The 18,297-nt window shown below is 42.0% G+C and overlaps 1 protein-coding gene across 9 annotated transcripts in view; it reads right to left on the bottom strand.

Annotated features, from left to right (window-relative positions):
* The window catches only part of LOC130290823 (diacylglycerol kinase eta-like), a 1,161,394-nt gene extending 1,157,152 nt beyond the window's left edge, over positions 1-4,242 (bottom strand). For 6 of the 9 annotated variants that reach the window (XM_056538926.1, XM_056538924.1, XM_056538923.1 and 3 more), the window contains exon 1: positions 4,045-4,241. The gene's annotated coding sequence lies outside the window, so the exon portion shown is untranslated. Of the gene's footprint in view, positions 1-4,040 lie in introns of all 9 variants that reach the window. The other 3 variants (XR_008847710.1, XM_056538928.1, XM_056538925.1) reach the window with 2 other exon arrangements.
* Between the last annotated feature and the right edge of the window lie 14,055 nt (positions 4,243-18,297).

The following is an 18,297-nucleotide window of genomic DNA, read 5'->3' as shown; positions in this document are numbered from 1 at the left end:
GATAGCTGTCACGCCCCCTCCCATAGGCTTGCATTGAGGGGCGGAGCGTGACGTCATACGGGGGCGGAGGCGTGTCAGACGGGGCGGAGGCCCGGTGGTCGCCTGTAATTAGACCCGGAGCGAACACGCTCCGGGGACTGATTACAAACGGGGTGCCGCGTGCATGATCCGGTGGTCCCCAGCGGCAGGACTCCCGCGATCAGGCATCTTATCCCCTATCCTTTGGATAGTGGAAAAGATGTGTAAGCACCGGAGAACCCCTTTAAATCACCTTGTTTTTATAAACAGTCACATGATCATTTAACACCTGACTGATGACGTGGACTCCGTAAGTGTACTTACCTGGACCCACGTAGCCAGCAGGTGTGGCCTGACGAAGCCCGCACATGCGGGTGAAACAGATGTCACACTTTATGGAGCGTTAGCAGAGTCCTGCATCCAACTCCGTGAAATGCTGCATATGTCTTTTAATTCACCTTTTCTACGAAATAAAGATGAAGATTATCGCAACTGAGAATGGGGTGAGTGCGTTATGATTTCTCTTCATACTACATCAATATTTGTTAATTTTGACAAATATGTAGTCTTGTTTTACTATTGCTTAAGGTGCTTTCCATCTATTTAGGATTAGATGTTTTTGTGCTACTTTAACCCCTTAACGACGCAGGACGTATATTTACGTCCTGCGCCGGCTCCCGCGATATGAAGCGGGATCGCGCCGCGATCCCGCATCATGTCGCGTCAGTCCCGGCGCTCATCAACGGCCGGGACCCGCGGCTAATACCACACATCGCCGGTCGTGGCGATGTGCGGTATTAACCCTTTAGAAGCGATGGTCAAAGCTGACCGCCGCTTCTAAAGTGAAAGTGAAAGTGACCCGGCTGCTCAGTCGCGCTGTTCGGGACCGCCGCGGTGAAATCTGCCTCCTCGGTGTCCGATCGGCGAATGACTGCTCCGTGCCTGAGATCCAGGCAGGAGCAGTCAAGCGCCGATAACACTGATCACAGGCGTGTTAATACACGCCTGTGATCTGTGTAAAAGATCAGTGTGTGCAGTGTTATAGGTCCCTATGGGACCTATAACACTGCAAAAAAAAGTTTAAAAAAAAGTGTTAATAAAGGTCATGTAACCCCTTCCCTAATAAAAGTTTGAATCACCCCCCTTTTCCCATAAAAAATAAAACAGTGTAAATAAAAATAAACATATGTGGTATCGCCGCGTGCGTAAATGTCAGAACTATAAAAATATATCATTAATTAAACCGCACAGTCAATGGATTACGCGCCAAAAAATTCCAAAGTCCAAAAAAGCGCATTTTTGGTCACTTTTTATACCATTAAAAAATGAATAAAAAGTGATTAAAAAGTCCGAGAAAAAAACTAAAATCATACCAATAAAAACTTCAGATCACGGCGCAAAAAATGAGTCCTCATACCGCCCTGTACGTGGAAAAATAAAAAAGTTATAGGGGTCAGAAGATGACATTTTTAAACGTATACATTTTCCTGCATGTAGTTATGATTTTTTCCAGAAGTGCGACAAATTCAAACCGGAAGTGCGCAAAACGGAAAAAAAAATCATTGTGCGACAAAATCGAAGAAAAAACGCCATTTTGTAACTTTTGGGGGCTTCCGTTTCTACGCAGTGCATATTTTGGGAAAAAATTACACCTTATAATTATTCTGTAGGTCCATACGGTTAAAATGATACCCTATATCATTTTAACCGTATGGACCTACAGAATAATTATAAGGTGTAATTTTTTCCCGAAATATGCACTGCGTAGAAACGGAATCCCCCAAAAGTTACAAAATGGCGTTTTTTCTTCAATTTTGTTGCACAATGATTTTTTTTCCGTTTTGCCATGCATTTTTGGGTAAAATGACTAATGTCACTGCAAAGTAGAATTGGCGACACAAAAAATAAGCCATAATATGGATTTTTAGGTGGAAAATTGAAAGGGTTATGATTTTTAAAAGGTAAGGAGGAAAAAACGAAAGTGCAAAAACTGAAAAACCCTGAGTCCTTAAGGGGTTAAGAAGCAAGCCCCTAGTTCTTTATAGCCAGAATAGCTACTACATTCAGGCTAAGTTACTACTTGATTTTTTGTCCTGCATTTTTTGGGTTGAAAAAACGCCCGGAAAAACATCTTTAAAAAATGCCAGTGCAATTTCCTGTGTCTGGCGTTTTTTCTGGCATTTTTTCGTTTGTGTGGAAATTGCATTTTTGCTACCTTTGGCATTTTTTTTTGGTACCCAAAATTTGTTCGGTACCAAAAATAAAAAAGGATGCAGTAGTGATAAAAAAAAAATTATTTAACGAAATTTTATAACTAACTTTTAATTAATTTTTAATAAATGTGTGTGTTTCACTTTTTTCTCTATATTTAATTTTTTTTAGGTAGTACTACTACTCCCAGCATGTAACAGACTGTTCCATGATGGGAGTAGTAGTACTTATACTAAAAGACATATCGCCCTGGGTGCCAGTCGTGACACCCGATGCGATTGTCCATAATATAGCAGAAATGCAGAGCGGCTCTATACAGCGCTTACACCTCTGCTCTGTACTCTGGCCAGTGATATGAATAGAACATTACTCATTCATATTTTCCACCCAGAGTGGTGACTGGCCAGATGGTTGCAGCCAATCACAGCTCTGAGGGAAATATGAATGAGTGATGTTCTATTCACATCACTGGCCTGAGTATAGTGCAGAGATGTGAGCGCTGCATAGAGCCGCTCTGCATCTCTGCTATAGACAGGACGATCACAGCAGATGTCAGTAGTGATACCCGCTGTGATCTGTCACTTACTGCAGTTACTACTACTCCCAACATGGAGCCCTCATGTAATTTCTGACACCCGTTGCGATCTGTCTATTAATGCAGGTACTACAGCTCCCAGCATGGAGCAGAGTGTGCGCCATGTTGGGAGTAGTAGTAACTGCAGTAAGTGACAGATCACATCGGGTATCACTACTGACATGTATAATGTATAGATATGGCGGCCACTCTTCTATGGTCCCCTGCACTGACGTATATATATATAAACATATTTCTATTTCCTACAGAGAGCTGTGATTGGCTGGAACCCAAAAAATATATTTTGAGGAGCAACGGTTTGCCATTGACTGGGCACCAATATAGAAAGTTAGCTGTTGGAAGGTCCAGTTGGTATTAGGAGTCTTAGGCAATGCTCCAAAAATTAAAACAAAGTATAGAAAATACTTATTGGGTGATTTTTCAATAATAAGCCCATAAATAAAGCAAAATCTAATAATACAGATGTGGCAGACAACACAATATAAAAGCTATCTTGTGTACTTTGGGCACATTAAATTCAATAAGTTTAACACCTGTCTCTAGTAGAAGATGACCTTGAAATCATAAAAAGATCTGTTGGAACAGACCTGATGATGATGATAATGATGATGGTGGTAGTGAAAGGTTATATTGCTAATGTCTGGTGATTTTTGCCTCTTCTGCAGACTCTTCAATGACAGGTGAAATAAGATGCTTAGATGTCATGATTCATAATGAAATATTAATAGATCTAAATCTATTTCCCATTAGAAACATGTGTCAGAGCCTAAAAATTCAACCAGGCAGTCCAGTATCTAGTAAATGGATGGTCATCATGATGCATTAGATATAATTTGTGCATATCTATATACATATGAACACACAATAGACATTAAAGACTGTTTTTAAATCTTTATATGACTGGATGAATACAAAGCTGTATCTACAAATATTGCTTTATATTTCATACAATCTCAGCAAATGTATCATAATTAGTTAGCCATGATGCAATGAGTAGAAATAAAATAAAATTGCTTTAACAATGAACAGAAATTAGAATTCCCAATGATAACAACTGGGGAAATGTTGCCACTGCTTACAGAAAAATAAAGCTTTATATATGGCCCTTGCTCTCTGTAGCCTTTCACATTCCAATATAATATAATAAATTCAATCTGCAATAAAGAAGGTTGATGGAAATGAGATAACATCATAAACAGGACAGATAAACACCTACCTACCTGATTATGCAATAGATCTAGTAATCCCTAGGGAGGAAGCTGAAACAGCCAAATCTTCCCAATAGCAAGGAGTCCGGTATAAGGGAGTGATGCTGCCGGTGGTTACTGTAGGATATCTAACAACCCTCCCTCCATGCAGCCATTTCTGTCTCTCACCCCAAAGCACAGAGCAGCCTCCTCCTCCTTTCTAATCACACTAGGCAAGATTCTGCATTGCTCAACTACAGAGATGTCACAGCGCTCCCCCTCCTCCGCAGTGTCACCGCAGCAGCGCTCTGTCACTCAGCTGTAGTCGTACTGGCCACACGTTACATTATTCTCGGTTTTGGAAAGATGCTGCCGGCATTATACCATTTTCATCCTCATCATATGAGCTGGAGCACGGCGGTGACTGTGAACGGATCACGGACACTTTGCTGAAGTCAGGCATTTTACAATGTGCTCAAATTCGACACATGTTGAAAACTGAAGTAGACTTCCTTTTACATTTCCCTCCTAAATAAGAGTGTTTGTTTATAGTCAGCCATAAAAACGTCCATTATTTTAGGCTGCAAACCTCCCCTCATGAAAGAATGATAGCTAGACCAACAGATAATATATTGGACGAAAGAGAGAAAGCTTGATTAGATAAATAGATCATAAAACAGCCACTTCATCACTGTAAATATGTGAGCAAGGTGTTTAATTCCCCCCAAGAAACAGCAATGTTTAACCCCTTAAGTACCCAGCCAATCACTGGCATGATCTTGTAGACCCAATTTTAGAATTATTACAAAGGGTAAAAGGAGAGAAATCTTCCTAAAAATGTGTAACCCAATTTCTCTCAAGTAAGGAAATACCTCATATGTGTATGTCAAGTGTTCGGCGGGTGCACTAGAGGGCTCAGAAGGGAAGGAGCGACAGTTGGATTTTGGAGAGTGAGTTTTTCTGAAATGGTTTTTGGGGGCATGTCATATTTAAGAAGCCCCTATGGTGCTAGAACAGCAAAAAAAAAAAAAAAAACACATGGCATACTATTTTGGAAACTACACCCCTCAAGGAAGTGTACAGTGAAATTTTTTTATTTTTATTTTTTTCATTTTTCCATCCAACTTGGAAGAATTTTCATTAAACACCTGTGGGATGTTATGACTCACTTTATCCCATGTTATGTTCCGTAAGGGGTGTAGTTTCCAAAATGGGGTCACATGTGGGTATTTATTTTTTTGCGTTTATGTCAGAACCGCTGTAAAATCAGTCGCCCCTGTGCAAATCACCAATTTAGGCCTCTAATGTACATGGTGCACTCTCACTCCTGAGCCTTGTTGTGCATCCGCAGAGCATTTTACGTCCACATATGGGGTATTTCCGTACCCAGGAGAAATTGCGTTACAAATTTTGTGGTCTTTTTTTCCTTTTAACGCTTGTGAAAATAAAAAGTATGGGGCAACACCAGCATGTTAGTGTAAACATTTTTATTTTTTTACACTAAAAGGCTGGTGTAGCCCCCAACTTTACCTTTTCATAAGGGGTAAAAGGAGAGGGGAAAAAACCTACATTTGTTGCACAATTTCTCCCGAGTATGGAAACACCCCATATGTGGCCCTAAACTGTTTCCTTGAAATACGACAGGGCTCCGAAATGAGAGAGCGCCATGCGCATTTGAGGACTAAATTAAGGATTGCTTTGGGGTGGACATAGGGGTATTGTACATCAGTGATTCCCAAACAGGGTGCCTCCAGCTGTTGCTAAACTCCCAGCATGCCTTGACAATCAGTGGCTGTCCAGAAATGCTGGGAGTTGTTGTTTTGCAACAGCTTGAGGCTCTGTTTTGGAAACACTGCCATAGAATAAGTTTTTAATTTTTATTGGGGGGGGGGGGGGGACGGACGGACGGACAGTGTAAGGGGCTGAATATGTAGTGTTTTACCCTTTATTATGTGTTAGTGTAGTGTTTTTAAAGTACATTCACACTGGCGGGTTACGGCAAGTTTCCCGCTAGGAGTCTGCGCTGCGGCAAAAAAATTTCCGCACCTCCACTTTCAAGCAGGAAACTTACTGTAAACTCGCCCATGTGAATGTACCCTGTACATTCACATGGGGGGTCAAACCTCCAGCTGTTTCAAAACTACAACTCTCAGCATGTGCTGGCAGACCGTGCATGTTGGGAGTTGTACTTTTGCAACAGCTGGAGGCACACTGGTTGGAAAACCTTCAGTTAGGTTCTGTTACCTAACTCAGTATTTTCCAACCGGTATACCTCCAGCTGTTGCAAAACTACAACTCCCAGCATGTATTGATCGCCAAAGGGCATGCTGGGAGAAGTAGTTATGCAACAGCTGGAGGTAAACAACTACAACTCCCAGCATGCCGAGACAACTGTTTGCTGTTTGGGCATGCTGTGATTTGCAGTTTTGCAACATCTGGAGGGCTACAGTTTAGAGATCACTGTGCAGTGGTCTCTAAACTGTAGACATCCAGCTGTTGCAAAACTACAAATCCCAGCATGCCCAAACAGCTGTCTGGGCATGCTGGGAGATCTGGAGGGCAACAGTTTAGAGATCACTGTGCAGTGGTCTCTAAACTGTAGACATCCAGCTGTTGTAAAACTACAAATCCCAGCATGCCCAAACAGCTGTCTGAGCATGCTGGGAGTAGTGGTTTTGCAACATTTTGAGGGCTACAGTTTAGAGACCACTGTACAGTGGTCTCAAACTGTAGCCTTCCAGATGTTGCTAGGCAACTCACCAGCTTCCGTAGGATCCAGGGAGCCAGCCACACGACATCGCCGCCCGCCAATCTCCGAAGCCGATCACTGCCCGCAGCCTCCGCCTATGGGTAACTGGAATTTGGCGTCGGTCCCTGCCGGTCTCCTCGTTCTGCCCTGTCTATTGTGGATGGGCAGAACGGGGAAACCGAAAGTTAACCCCCCCACCCCGATCTACTATTGACACCCCTGCCACCTCACTCCTATCCCTTCAGGGGGATCGTGGGTGTCTTGGACAACCCCAATCCTCCTTATTTTCCAATCGCTGGTGTGAATTCCGACATGGGGGGGTCTAATGACCCCATGGGCATTTGCGCGGCGGGGGGCTGCTGATCTATATCAGCAGTCACCCCTGTCCCCGCCCGGCGCACGGCGGGAACCGAAATTCCCACGGGCGTACAGGTACGTCCTGGGTCCTTAAGTACCAGGGTGCCAGGACGCACCCGTACGCCCTGGGTCCTGAACAGGTTAAAGAGTACCTGTCACCAAACTAAACTTTTAATATAATGTTCATTTTGTAATTCTAAGACACTTTGCTATTTACTTGCTGTTAAAATTCTCAACCTTTAGATGTTTTGAAAGTGATAGAAAAAACATCCACTAGGTGGCTCTGTTCTGTTCTCTGCCGCAAGTCATACAGTTAGTTTGGTCTCCTCCTTGCCGAGAAGGAGAACAAACTCAGGAAGTGCGTGTGGGGTATAGTGAGACACAGCTCTTGCAGGCTTCAGTGACGTTGTGTCTGCTGGGGAACGCCCACTTTCTCCTGCCAGGAGCTTACACAATGAGCAAGGGGTAAAGGTATGATATAGAGCTGTTTAACTCCTTAACGACAATGGAGGTAAATGTACATCATGATGTGGTGGTACTTAGCGCACCATTGCGTACATTTATGTCATTTACATGACCGCGAGCACCAAATCAGTGCTTGCATTATGCATGGCAGGTCCCGGCTGCTATCAGCAGCCAGGAACCCGCCGGTAATGGTGAACATCAGTCATCGCGCTGATGTCCACCATTAACCCCTCAGATGCCGTGATCAATACAGATCACGGCATCTGCGCCAGTGCAGCACTTAAAATGGATGATCGGATTGCCCAAGCAGGGTTCCGATCATCCAGCATGGCGACCGGAGGTCCCCTCACCTGCCTCCGGCCATCTCATGGGGTCTTGTGCTCTGGTCTGAGATCGAGCAGACCAGAGCAGAAGATCACCGATAATGCTGATCAATGCTATGCCTATGCATAACACTGAACAGTATTAGCAATCAAATGATTGCAATAAAAAGTGGAAAAAATTAAAATAAATAAAAAAAGCTAAAAAATAAAAAAAAATTGAAAAATCCCCTCCCGCAATAAAAATGTAAATTGTCCTTTTTTCCCATTTTACCCACAAAAAGCGTTAAAAAAAATTGTTAACAAACATATTTTGTATTGCCACGTGCGTAAAAGTCCATACAATCAAAATATAATGCTATTTATACCATATGGGGAACGGCGTAAACGTAAAAAAAAAATTGCTGTTTTTTTTGTCACATTTTATTCCCCCAAAAATTTATAAAAAGTGATTAAAAAGTAGAATATAAGCAAAAGCATTAAAAAATTAGCCCTCATACCGCCCCATATACGGAAAAATTTGAAAGTTATAGGTGGTCAAAATAGGGCAATTTTAAACATACTAATCTTGTTTAAATTAGTTTTATTAAATCAACTGGTGTCAGAAAGTTAAACAGATTTGTAAATTACTTCTATTTTTCTCTTTAAAAAAAAGAAAATAACTTCCTGTGGATCATATTGCAGCTGAAAAGTACTGGAAGGATCAAGATGTTTTTAATAGAAGCAATTTACAAATCTGTTTAACTTTCTAGCACCAGTTGACTAAAAAAAAAAATGTTTTTCAGTGGAGTACCCCTTTAAGGCCAAAATGGGCCTGGTCCTTAACCCTTTAAGGACCCGGGCTTGTTCTGATTTTTTTCATTTTCAATTTTTCCTCCTTAACTTTAAAAAATCATAACTCTTTAAAATTTTCACCTAAAATTCTATATGATGGCTTATTTTTTGCATCACTAATTCTACTTTGTAATGACATTAGTCATTTTACCCAAAAATCTATGGTGAAACAGGAAAAAAAAATCAATGTACGACAAAATTGATGAAAAAACACTATTTTATAGGTTCTGGGGGCTTCCGTTTTTACGCAGTACATTTTTCGGCACAAATGACACCTTATCTTTATTCTGTAGGTCCATACAGTTAAAATGATGCCCTACTTGTCTAGGTTTGATTTTGTATCACTTCAGAAAAAAATCATGAATACATGCAGGAAAATTTATACGTTTAAAATTGTCATTTCTGAGCCCTATAACTTTTTTATTTTTCTGTATTCAGGGCGGTATGAGGGCTAATTTTTTGCGCCATGATCTGAAGTTTTTAGCGGTAACATTTTTGTTCTGATCAGACTTTTTGATCACTTTTTATTCACTTTTTTGTGGTATAAAAAGTGATCAAATATGCGCTTTGTCTTTGGAATTTTTTTGCGCGTACGCCATTGAACGTGCGGTTTAAAAAGAGGTATATTTTTATAATTCGGACATTTCCACACGCGGCGATACCACATATGTTTATTTTTATTTACACTGTTTTTTTTTTATTCTTGGAAATGCCGGGTGATTCAAACTTTTATTAGGGGAAGGGATAATTGAAAGGGTTAAAGATTTTTTTACACTTTTCTTATGCAATATTATAGCTCCCATAAGGGCCTATAACATTGCATGTACTGATTTTTAACACTGATTGATGCATCCCCATAGGAATGGATCAATCAGTGTTTTCGGCGATTGATTGCTCAAGCCTGGATCTCAGGCTTGAAGCATTCATTCGGCGATCGGACTGCAGGAAGGAAGGTAAGAGACCTTCCTCCTGTGCTACAGCTGTTTAATTATACCGCAACGATCCTGAACAGCTCCCTGAGCTAGCCGGGCACTTATACTTTCGTTTTTAGCCGCGCGGCTCAGCTTTGAGCGCGCGGCTATAGGGTTAATAGCGCGCGGCACCGCGATCAGTGCCGTGCGCTATTAGCGGCCGGGCCAGCCGCGATATGATATGGGGTCACAGTGTGACCCCGCGTTATATCGCAGGACCGGGACTCAGGGTGTAAATTTACGACCTGGGTCCTTAACAGGTTAAAGGGGTATTCCGGGAATTTTTTTATTTGACTATGCTCCAGGGGCTGTAAAGTTAGTGTAGTTCATAATATAGTGTCTTTACCTGTGTGTGATGGTTTTCTCACAATGTTTATGTGATTTTCACCCCAATATTTATTTTTAACAGCATACAAAATTACTGCTGTCTCAGATTTTTTCCCAGTTGGCAATGCGGTCGAGACCTGACTCACTAGTCAGCTGATGACAGGGAGCCTGTCTGCTTCAATGGGTGGAGGGATCAATCTGCAATTAATGCAATAGCTGTAGGCATCCTGATTGAAGACCATAGGTCTGCAGCTCATTTATGTTTCAATGGGTATGGTAGCTGATGTGTGGGAAGGAGGAAAATGGTATCATGGGATTTGTAGGCAAACAAGAAAACCGAAAACAGGAAATACAAGTTCACAGAAAGCTAGCCACAGTGTTCTGGTAATCTCACAGCATAGCCATTTAGCCCAAGACAAGCGCAGATCCTTCCTAAGCATATCCATTACTGTCTGTCAGGTATGTACTAAAATCACCTTATGCTCGATAACCCCTTTAAGTGGATAAAGCTCAGAGAAAAATTTTAAGGGCAGTAGATTGTTAAGAGTAGTTAGGGAATATAATCTGAGTTAGTTTAGAAAATATGGTTTGATGACAGGTACTCTTTAGAAGTAGAACAGTAATGATTCAAAAAAAAGTGATGCAATGTAAGACATCATCCCTAGAGGATAAGTGTCTGATCATGTGGGATGGGGGTGAGGTTTGGGGGGAGGGGAAGTGTTTGGGGGGGGCAACTGCTAGGACCCCTTGCTCCGGCCCTCCCAAAGCCTCAAGCCAGGGCACCTTGCAGAAGATTGTGGTGGGTCCCAGTGGTCAGACCCTCCACTATTCTTTGGATAGGGCATAATTTTTTTTACACTGCAGTACCCCTTTAATCCCCTAATTAGATCTTTTTTTAGGCAGAGCTTCAAAGAAAATCTAAAATGAGGTATTGAAATGTTGCAGTTTCTTGCGTGAATAAATTCACTTTTTTTCACACATTTGAAGTGATGCAGTGGCTTTTGTGATTTATATAAACCATATATATAACAGTGGTCTTGGTGTACTCTGCTTTGCACCATAATCTTCTGGAGTGCTGCATATTTTTTTCTTTTTACTTCTATGGATATTAGACTGGACATAGATAAATAGATGACAGGTAGATTAGATACAGTCATGGCTGTAAATGTTGGCACCCCTGAAATTTTTCTAGAAAATTATGTATTTCTCACAGAAAAGGATTGCAGGAACATATGTTTTGCTAAACACATGTATATTCCCTTTGTGTGTATTGGAACTAAACCAAAAAAGGAATGGAAAAAAAGCAAATTGGACATAATGTCACACCAAACTCCTAAAATGGTCTGGACAAAATTATTGGCACCCTTTCAAAATTGTGGAAAAATAAAATAGTTTCAAGCATGTGATGCTCGTTTAAACTCACCTGGGGCAAGTAACAGGTGTGGGCAATATAAAAATCACACCTGAAAGCAGATAAAAAGGATAGAGGTTCACTTAGTCTTTGCATTGTGTGTCTGTGTGTGCCACAATAAGTATGGACAACAGAAAGAGGAGAAGAGAACTGTCTGAGGACTTGAGAACAAAAATTGTGGAAAAATATCAACAATCTCAAGGTTACAAGTCCATCTCCAGAGATCTAGATTTGCCTTTGTCCACAATGTGCAACATTATCAAGAAGTTTGAAACCCATGGCACTGTAGATAATCTCCCTGGGCAGTAACGGAAGAGTACAAATTGATGAAAGGTGTCAACGCAGGATAGTGTGGATAGGGGATAAGCAGCCCCAAACAAGTTCCAAAGATATTCAAGCTGTTCTGCAGGCTCAGGGAGCATCAGTGTCAGCGTGAACAATCCATTGACATTTAAATGAAATGAAACACTATGGCAGGAGACCCAGGACATAGAGACACAGAGACATAAAAAAGCAAGACTACATTTTGCCAAAATGAACTTGAGTAAGCCTAAATCTTTCTGGGAAATCGTCTTGTTGACAGATATATACCAAAATAGAGCTTTTTGGTAAAGCACATCATTCTACTGTTTACTGAAAATGGAATGAGGCCTACAAAGAAAAGAACATAGTACCTACAGTGAAATATGGTGGCGGTTCATTGATGTTTTCTGGTTGTTTTACTGGCACTGTGTGCCTTCAATGTGTGCAAGGCATCATAAAATCTGAGGATTACCAACGGATTTTGGGTCACACTGTACAGCCCAGTGTCAGAAAGCTGGGTTTGCATCCGAGATCTTCCAGCAGGACAATGATCCCAAACATACGTCAGAAAGCACCCAGAAATTGATGCCAACAAAGCGCTGGAGAGTTCTGAAGTGGACAGCAATGAGTCCATATCTAAATCCCATTGAACACCTGTGGAGAGATCTTAAAATTGCTGTTGGGAAAAGGTGCCCTTCCAATATGAGAGACCAGGAGCAGTTTGCAAAGGAAGAGTGGTCCAACATTCCGGCTGAAAGGTATAAGAAGTTTATTGATGGTTATAGGAAGTGACTGATTTCAGTTATTTTTTCCAAAGGATGTACAACCAAATATTAATTTTGTACAGACCATTTTTGGAGTTTGGTGGGACATTATGTCCAATTAGCTTTTTTTCCTCCCTTTTTTGGTTTAGTTCCAATACACACAAAGTAAATAAACATGTGTATAGCAAAACGTGTTGTGGCAAACCTTTTCAGTGAGAAATACTTTATTTCTTGAAAAATCTCAGGGGTGCCAACATTTACGGCCATAACTGTAAATTTATAGATGAAACCTACACTACTGGGGTCACAAGGTGCATCCATGAGGTGGCTGTACCCACATGAGGTTTTTCAGTTGATTCTTATCAACTGCATGGCTTATCCTGCAAAACTACATGGCCTTTCACAATTTGCAAACCAATATGATTTGTAATAAAACAGTAATGGTGCATAGCATTACTGTTTTCTGTACAGGAGCAGGACTCCCATCTAATGAAAGGAGTCCCTGCTCTGTACAGGGCTGAGCAGAAGGTATGCATTGCATACTTCCTGCCCAGCCAAGAGAGTTAACCCCTTACAGACTCTTTCCATTTTGGCTTTAAGGAGACAGGAAATTTCAATTTTTGCTACTTTTGGGAGGTTTTGTTTTTACGCAGCATACTTTATGGTAAACATTATGTGTTCTCTTTATCCTGTAGCTCAATACCATTAAAATGATTCCCAACTTATATAGTTTTTCTATTATTGCACTATTTTAATAAGAAGTCAAACTTTATTGAACAAAAGCAGTATATTTAATCCCTTAAGGACCAGGCCATTTTACACCTTAGGATCAGAGCGTTTTTTGAATTCTGACCACTGTCACTTTAAACACTAATAACTCTGGAATGCTTTTACCTATCATTCTGATTCCGAGATTGTTTTTTCGTGACATATTCTACTTTATGTTATTGGTAAAATTTTGTCGATACTTGCATCGTTTCTTAGTGAAAAATTCCAAAATTTGCTGAAAAAATTGAAAAATTTTCATTTTTCTAACTTTGAAGCTCTCTGCTTGTAAGGAAAATGGATATTCCAAATAAAAAAAAAATTATTCACAAATACAATATGTCTACTTTATGTTTGCATCATACAATTGACGTGATTTTTCTTTTGGAAGACATCAGAGGGCTTCAAAGTTCAGCAGCAATTTTCCAATTTTTCACAACATTTTCAAACTCACTATTTTTCAGGGACCAGTTCAGGTTTGAAGTGGATTTGAAGGGTCTTCATATTAGAAATACCCCACAAATTACCCCATTATAAAAACTGCACCCCCCAAAGTATTCAAAATGACATTCAGTCAGCGTTTTAACCCTTTAGGTGTTTCACAGGAATAGCAGCAAAGTGAAGGAGAAAATTCACCATCTTAATTTTTTACACTCGCATGTTCTTGTAGACCCAATTTTTGAATTTTTACAAGGGGTACAATATAGTTATATTTGTAGCCCAATTTCTCGCGATTAAGGACATACCTCATAAGTCCATGAAAACTGTTCGGCGGGCGCAGTAGAGGGCTCAGAAGCGAAGAGCGACAAGGGGATTTTTGAGAGTACGTTTTTCTGAAATGGTTTTTGGGGGGCATGTTGCATTTAGGAAGCCCCTATGGTACCAGAACAGCAAAAAATCCCCACATGGCATACCATTTTGGAAACTAGACCCCTTGGGGAACGTAACAAGGGGTAAAGTGAACCTTAATACCCCACAGGTGTTTCACGACTTTTGCATATGTAAAAAAAAAAATTTTTTTTCACAAAAATATGTGTTTCCCCCCAAATTTCACATTTTTGCAAGGGTTAATAGCAGAAAATACCCCCCAAAATTTGTAACCTCATCTCTTCTGAGTATGAAGGTACCCCATAAGTGGACCTGAAGTGCACTACGGGCGAACTACAATGCTCAGAAGAGAAGGAGTCATATTTGGCTTTTGGAGAGCAAATTTTGGTCGGGGGGCATGTCGCATTTAGGAAGCCCCTATGGTGCCACAACAGCAAAAAACCCTCACATGGCATACCATTTTGGAAACTAGACCCCTTGAGGAACGTAACAAGGAATAAAGTGAGCCTTAATACCCCACAGGTGTTTCACGACTTTTGCATATGTAAAAAAATATATATATTTTTTCACTAAAATGTGTGTTTCCCCCCAAATTTCACATTTTTGTAAGGGTTAATAGCAGAAAATACCCCCCAAAATTTGTAACTCCATCTCTTCTGAGTATGAAGGTACGCCATAAGTGGACCTGAAGTGCACTACGGGCGAACTACAATGCTCAGAAGAGAAGGAGTCATATTTGGCTTTTGAAGAGCAAATTTTGCTCGGGGGCATGTTGCATTTAGAAAGCCCCTATGGTGCCAGGACAGCAAAATAACCCCAACATAGCATACCATTTTGGAAACTAGACCCCTTGAGTAACGTAACAAGGGGTACAGTGAGCATTTACCCCCCACTGGTGTCTGTCAGAACTTTGGAACAGTGGGCTGTACAAAATTTTTAAATTGCACAGCCCACTGTTCCAAAGATCTGTCAGGCACCAGTGGGGTGTAAATTCTCAATGCCCCCCTCATTACATTCCGTGAGGGGTGTAGTTTCCGAAATGGGGTCACATGTGTTTTTTTTTTTTTTTGCGTTTGTCAAAACCGCTGTAACAATCAGCCACCCCTGTGCAAATCACCTCAAATGTACATGGTGCACTCTCCCTTCTGGGCCTTGTTGTGCGCCCCCAGAGCACTTTGCGCCCACTTATGGGGTATCTCCGTAGTCGGGAGAAATTGCATTACAAATTTTGGGGGGCGTTTTTCCCTTTTACCTCTTGTCAAAATGAACAGTATAGGGCAACACCAGCGTGTTAGTGTAAAAAATGTATTTTTTTACACTAACATGCTGTTGTAGACCCCAACTTCACCTTTTCATAAGGGGTTAAAGGAGAAAAAGCCCCCCAAAATTTGTAACACAATTTCTCCCGAGTACGGCGATACCCCATATGTGACCCTAAACTGTTGCCTTGAAATACGACAGGGCTCCAAAGTAAGAGCGCCATGCGCATTTGAGGCCTGAATTAGGGATTTGCATTAGGGGATTCCCAAACAGGGTGCCTCCAGCTGTTGCAAAACTCCCAGCATGCTTGGACAGTCAACGGCTGTCCGGCAATACTGGGAGTTGTTGTTTTGCAACAGCTGGAGGCTCCATTTTGGAAACAGTGGCGTACCGGACGTTTTTCATTTTTATTGGGAGGTGAGGGGGGCTGTGTAGGGGTATGTGTATATGTAGTGTTTTTAACTTTTTATTTTATTTTGTGTTAGTGTAGTGTAGTGTTTTTAGGGTACAGTCACACGGGCGGGGGATTACAGCAAGTTTCCCGCTGTGAGTTTGAGCTGCCGCGCAAAATTTGCTGCATCGCAAACTTGCAGCCTGATACTCACTGTAAGCCCCCTGTCCATGTGAATGTACCCTGTACATTCACAGGGGGGGGGGGGACCTCCAGCTGTTACAAAACTACAACTCCCAGCATGCACAGTTTATCAGTGTATGCTGGTAGTTATAGTTTTGCAACAGCTGGAGGCACACGGTTGGGAAACACTGAGTTAGGAAACAGACAATGTTTCCCAACCAGTGTGCCTCCAGTTGTTGCAAAACCACAACTCCCAGCATTCTCAGGCATGCTGGGAGTAGTAGTTCGGCAACATCTTTAGAGCCAGATGTTGCCGAACTACAACTCCCAGCATGCTGGGAGTTGTAGTTTTGCAACATCTGGAGGACTACAGTTTGCAGACCACTAATACAGTGGTTCCCAATCTGTGCCCTTCCAGATGTTGCAAAACTACAACTCCCAGTATGCCAAAACTGTCCAGGCATGCTGGGAGTTGTAGTTCTGCAACATCTGAAGGGCCAGATGTTACAGAGCTACAACTCCCAGCATGCCTGAACAGTAAGGGCATGCTGAGGATGTGTAGTTTTGCAACATCTGGAAGGGCACAGTGGTCTCCAAACTGTGGACCTCCAGATGTTGCAAAACTGCAACTCCCAGCATGCCCAGACACCAAGGGCTGTCTGGGCATGCTGGGAGTTGTAGTTTACAGGGTCCCATTACAGCAATGCATGTCGCTTTACGGCGACGTGCATTGCTGTAAAGGGCCCGACCGCGGCTGAAGATCTACTCACCTGTCGCCGCCATCTTCCTCGCCGGGATCCGGGTCTTCAGGGACGAGGTAAGTATCGGGGCCGGGCCCCAGCACTCCCCCGTCCCCTGCCGCGTTCTCCGGTCTTCCTCCCATCCTCTCCGGACTTCAAGGGGCCGGGCAGGACGGGAGGAAGTAACCGCCCCCCCCCCCCCCCCCTTGCAATTGGTCGGTTAGTTAACCGACGGATCGCAGGGGATCGGAGGAGGTGGCAGGCTCCTAGTCTTCAGCATGGTCCTGGCTGTCTGTGACAGCCGGGATCATGCAAAATTACCGGGCGGTCGGGTCCCAGAGACCCGATCAGCCCGGTATCGCCGCAGATCGCAAGGGCGATTTCCCTTGCGATTTGCGGCGATCGCCGACATGGGGGGCCTACATGGCCCCCCTCGGCGTTTGCCCTGGATGCCTGCTGAAGGATTTCAGCAGGCATCCAGTTCCGATCTCTGCCCAGCGAGCGGCAGAGATCGGAAATACAACAGGACGTTCTTTAACGTCCTTGGGCATTAAAGCCCAGGTAGCGGGGACGTTAGAGAACGTCCTATGTCCTTAACAGGTTGAAATTCCCCTCTTCTGGCCCCTATTACTTTTTTATGTTTCTGTATACAGGGACTTATGAGGGCTCATTTGTTGTGCTGTAATCTGTAATTTTAACGGTACCTTTCTTATTGTGATGGTTGTTTTTGATAACTCTTTATTTATATTTTTCTGGTATATACTGTATCATGTGATTGAAAATCTATAGTTTTGGACTTTGGTATCTTTGATCAGTTTTATATGTGTAATAATAATAAATGTGATTATAGCGGATCACAAAAAAAACAAAATAGCGGCCCCTCAGACTCTTAAATACAGAAAACTATATATCAAGGCGAAAATATAAAATATGGGGTGTCGTTAAAATATAACATTTATTAGAATTTCTATAAAAGCCCCCAGATAGAAATGAGTGCAACCCAAATAGTGCAAAGTACTCATGAAACTCAATGGCCCCTTATAGTTGGCCAATTAGTTCCACAAAAGAGCTACTAACTGCTCAATGACAAGCAGTGTCAATACATTCATAGTATAAAGAAACCACGCATATAGTATTTATGCTGTTATATTCCAACGCGTTTCTATCCACATGCAGTTAGCAATGCATGGGGATGTCCTCAGGGGAATCTTAGCAATGTAGCTCCAAAAGATATACATAAAATTGATACCACTATTGAACCATCATGTGTATCATAAATTTATAAGAGATATCATAATAGATAAGCGGCCATCATCCCCATAGGTATTCTTCAAGTGACGTCAGAAGACCCTGTAAGAAAGCATATATATAGTGTATTTAAATGACCTTACCCCATCCAGTAGTAGTAGCCTCAAAACGCAATCATGGCGTATACTCTCTGTATAAGTAGGAGGAATCCCTGTAGGGAAGGGATAAGGTCATAAGTAGTCTGACCCTATAGAAATAGGAGCCCAGGTATGTGTAAAGGAAAACATACTCACAGCCTGCAGCGCCCAAATGTGAGAGAAATCGCCAATCCTGCAATGGCAGGAAGCCGGAGAAGTAGCCCCGTACGTAG

This window comes from Hyla sarda, chromosome 9 (genome assembly GCF_029499605.1).
Source record: "Hyla sarda isolate aHylSar1 chromosome 9, aHylSar1.hap1, whole genome shotgun sequence".
Classification (NCBI taxonomy): domain Eukaryota; kingdom Metazoa; phylum Chordata; class Amphibia; order Anura; family Hylidae; genus Hyla; species Hyla sarda.
Note: the sequence above shows the minus strand (reverse complement) of the source record. Positions and strands in the feature narration are given on the sequence as shown.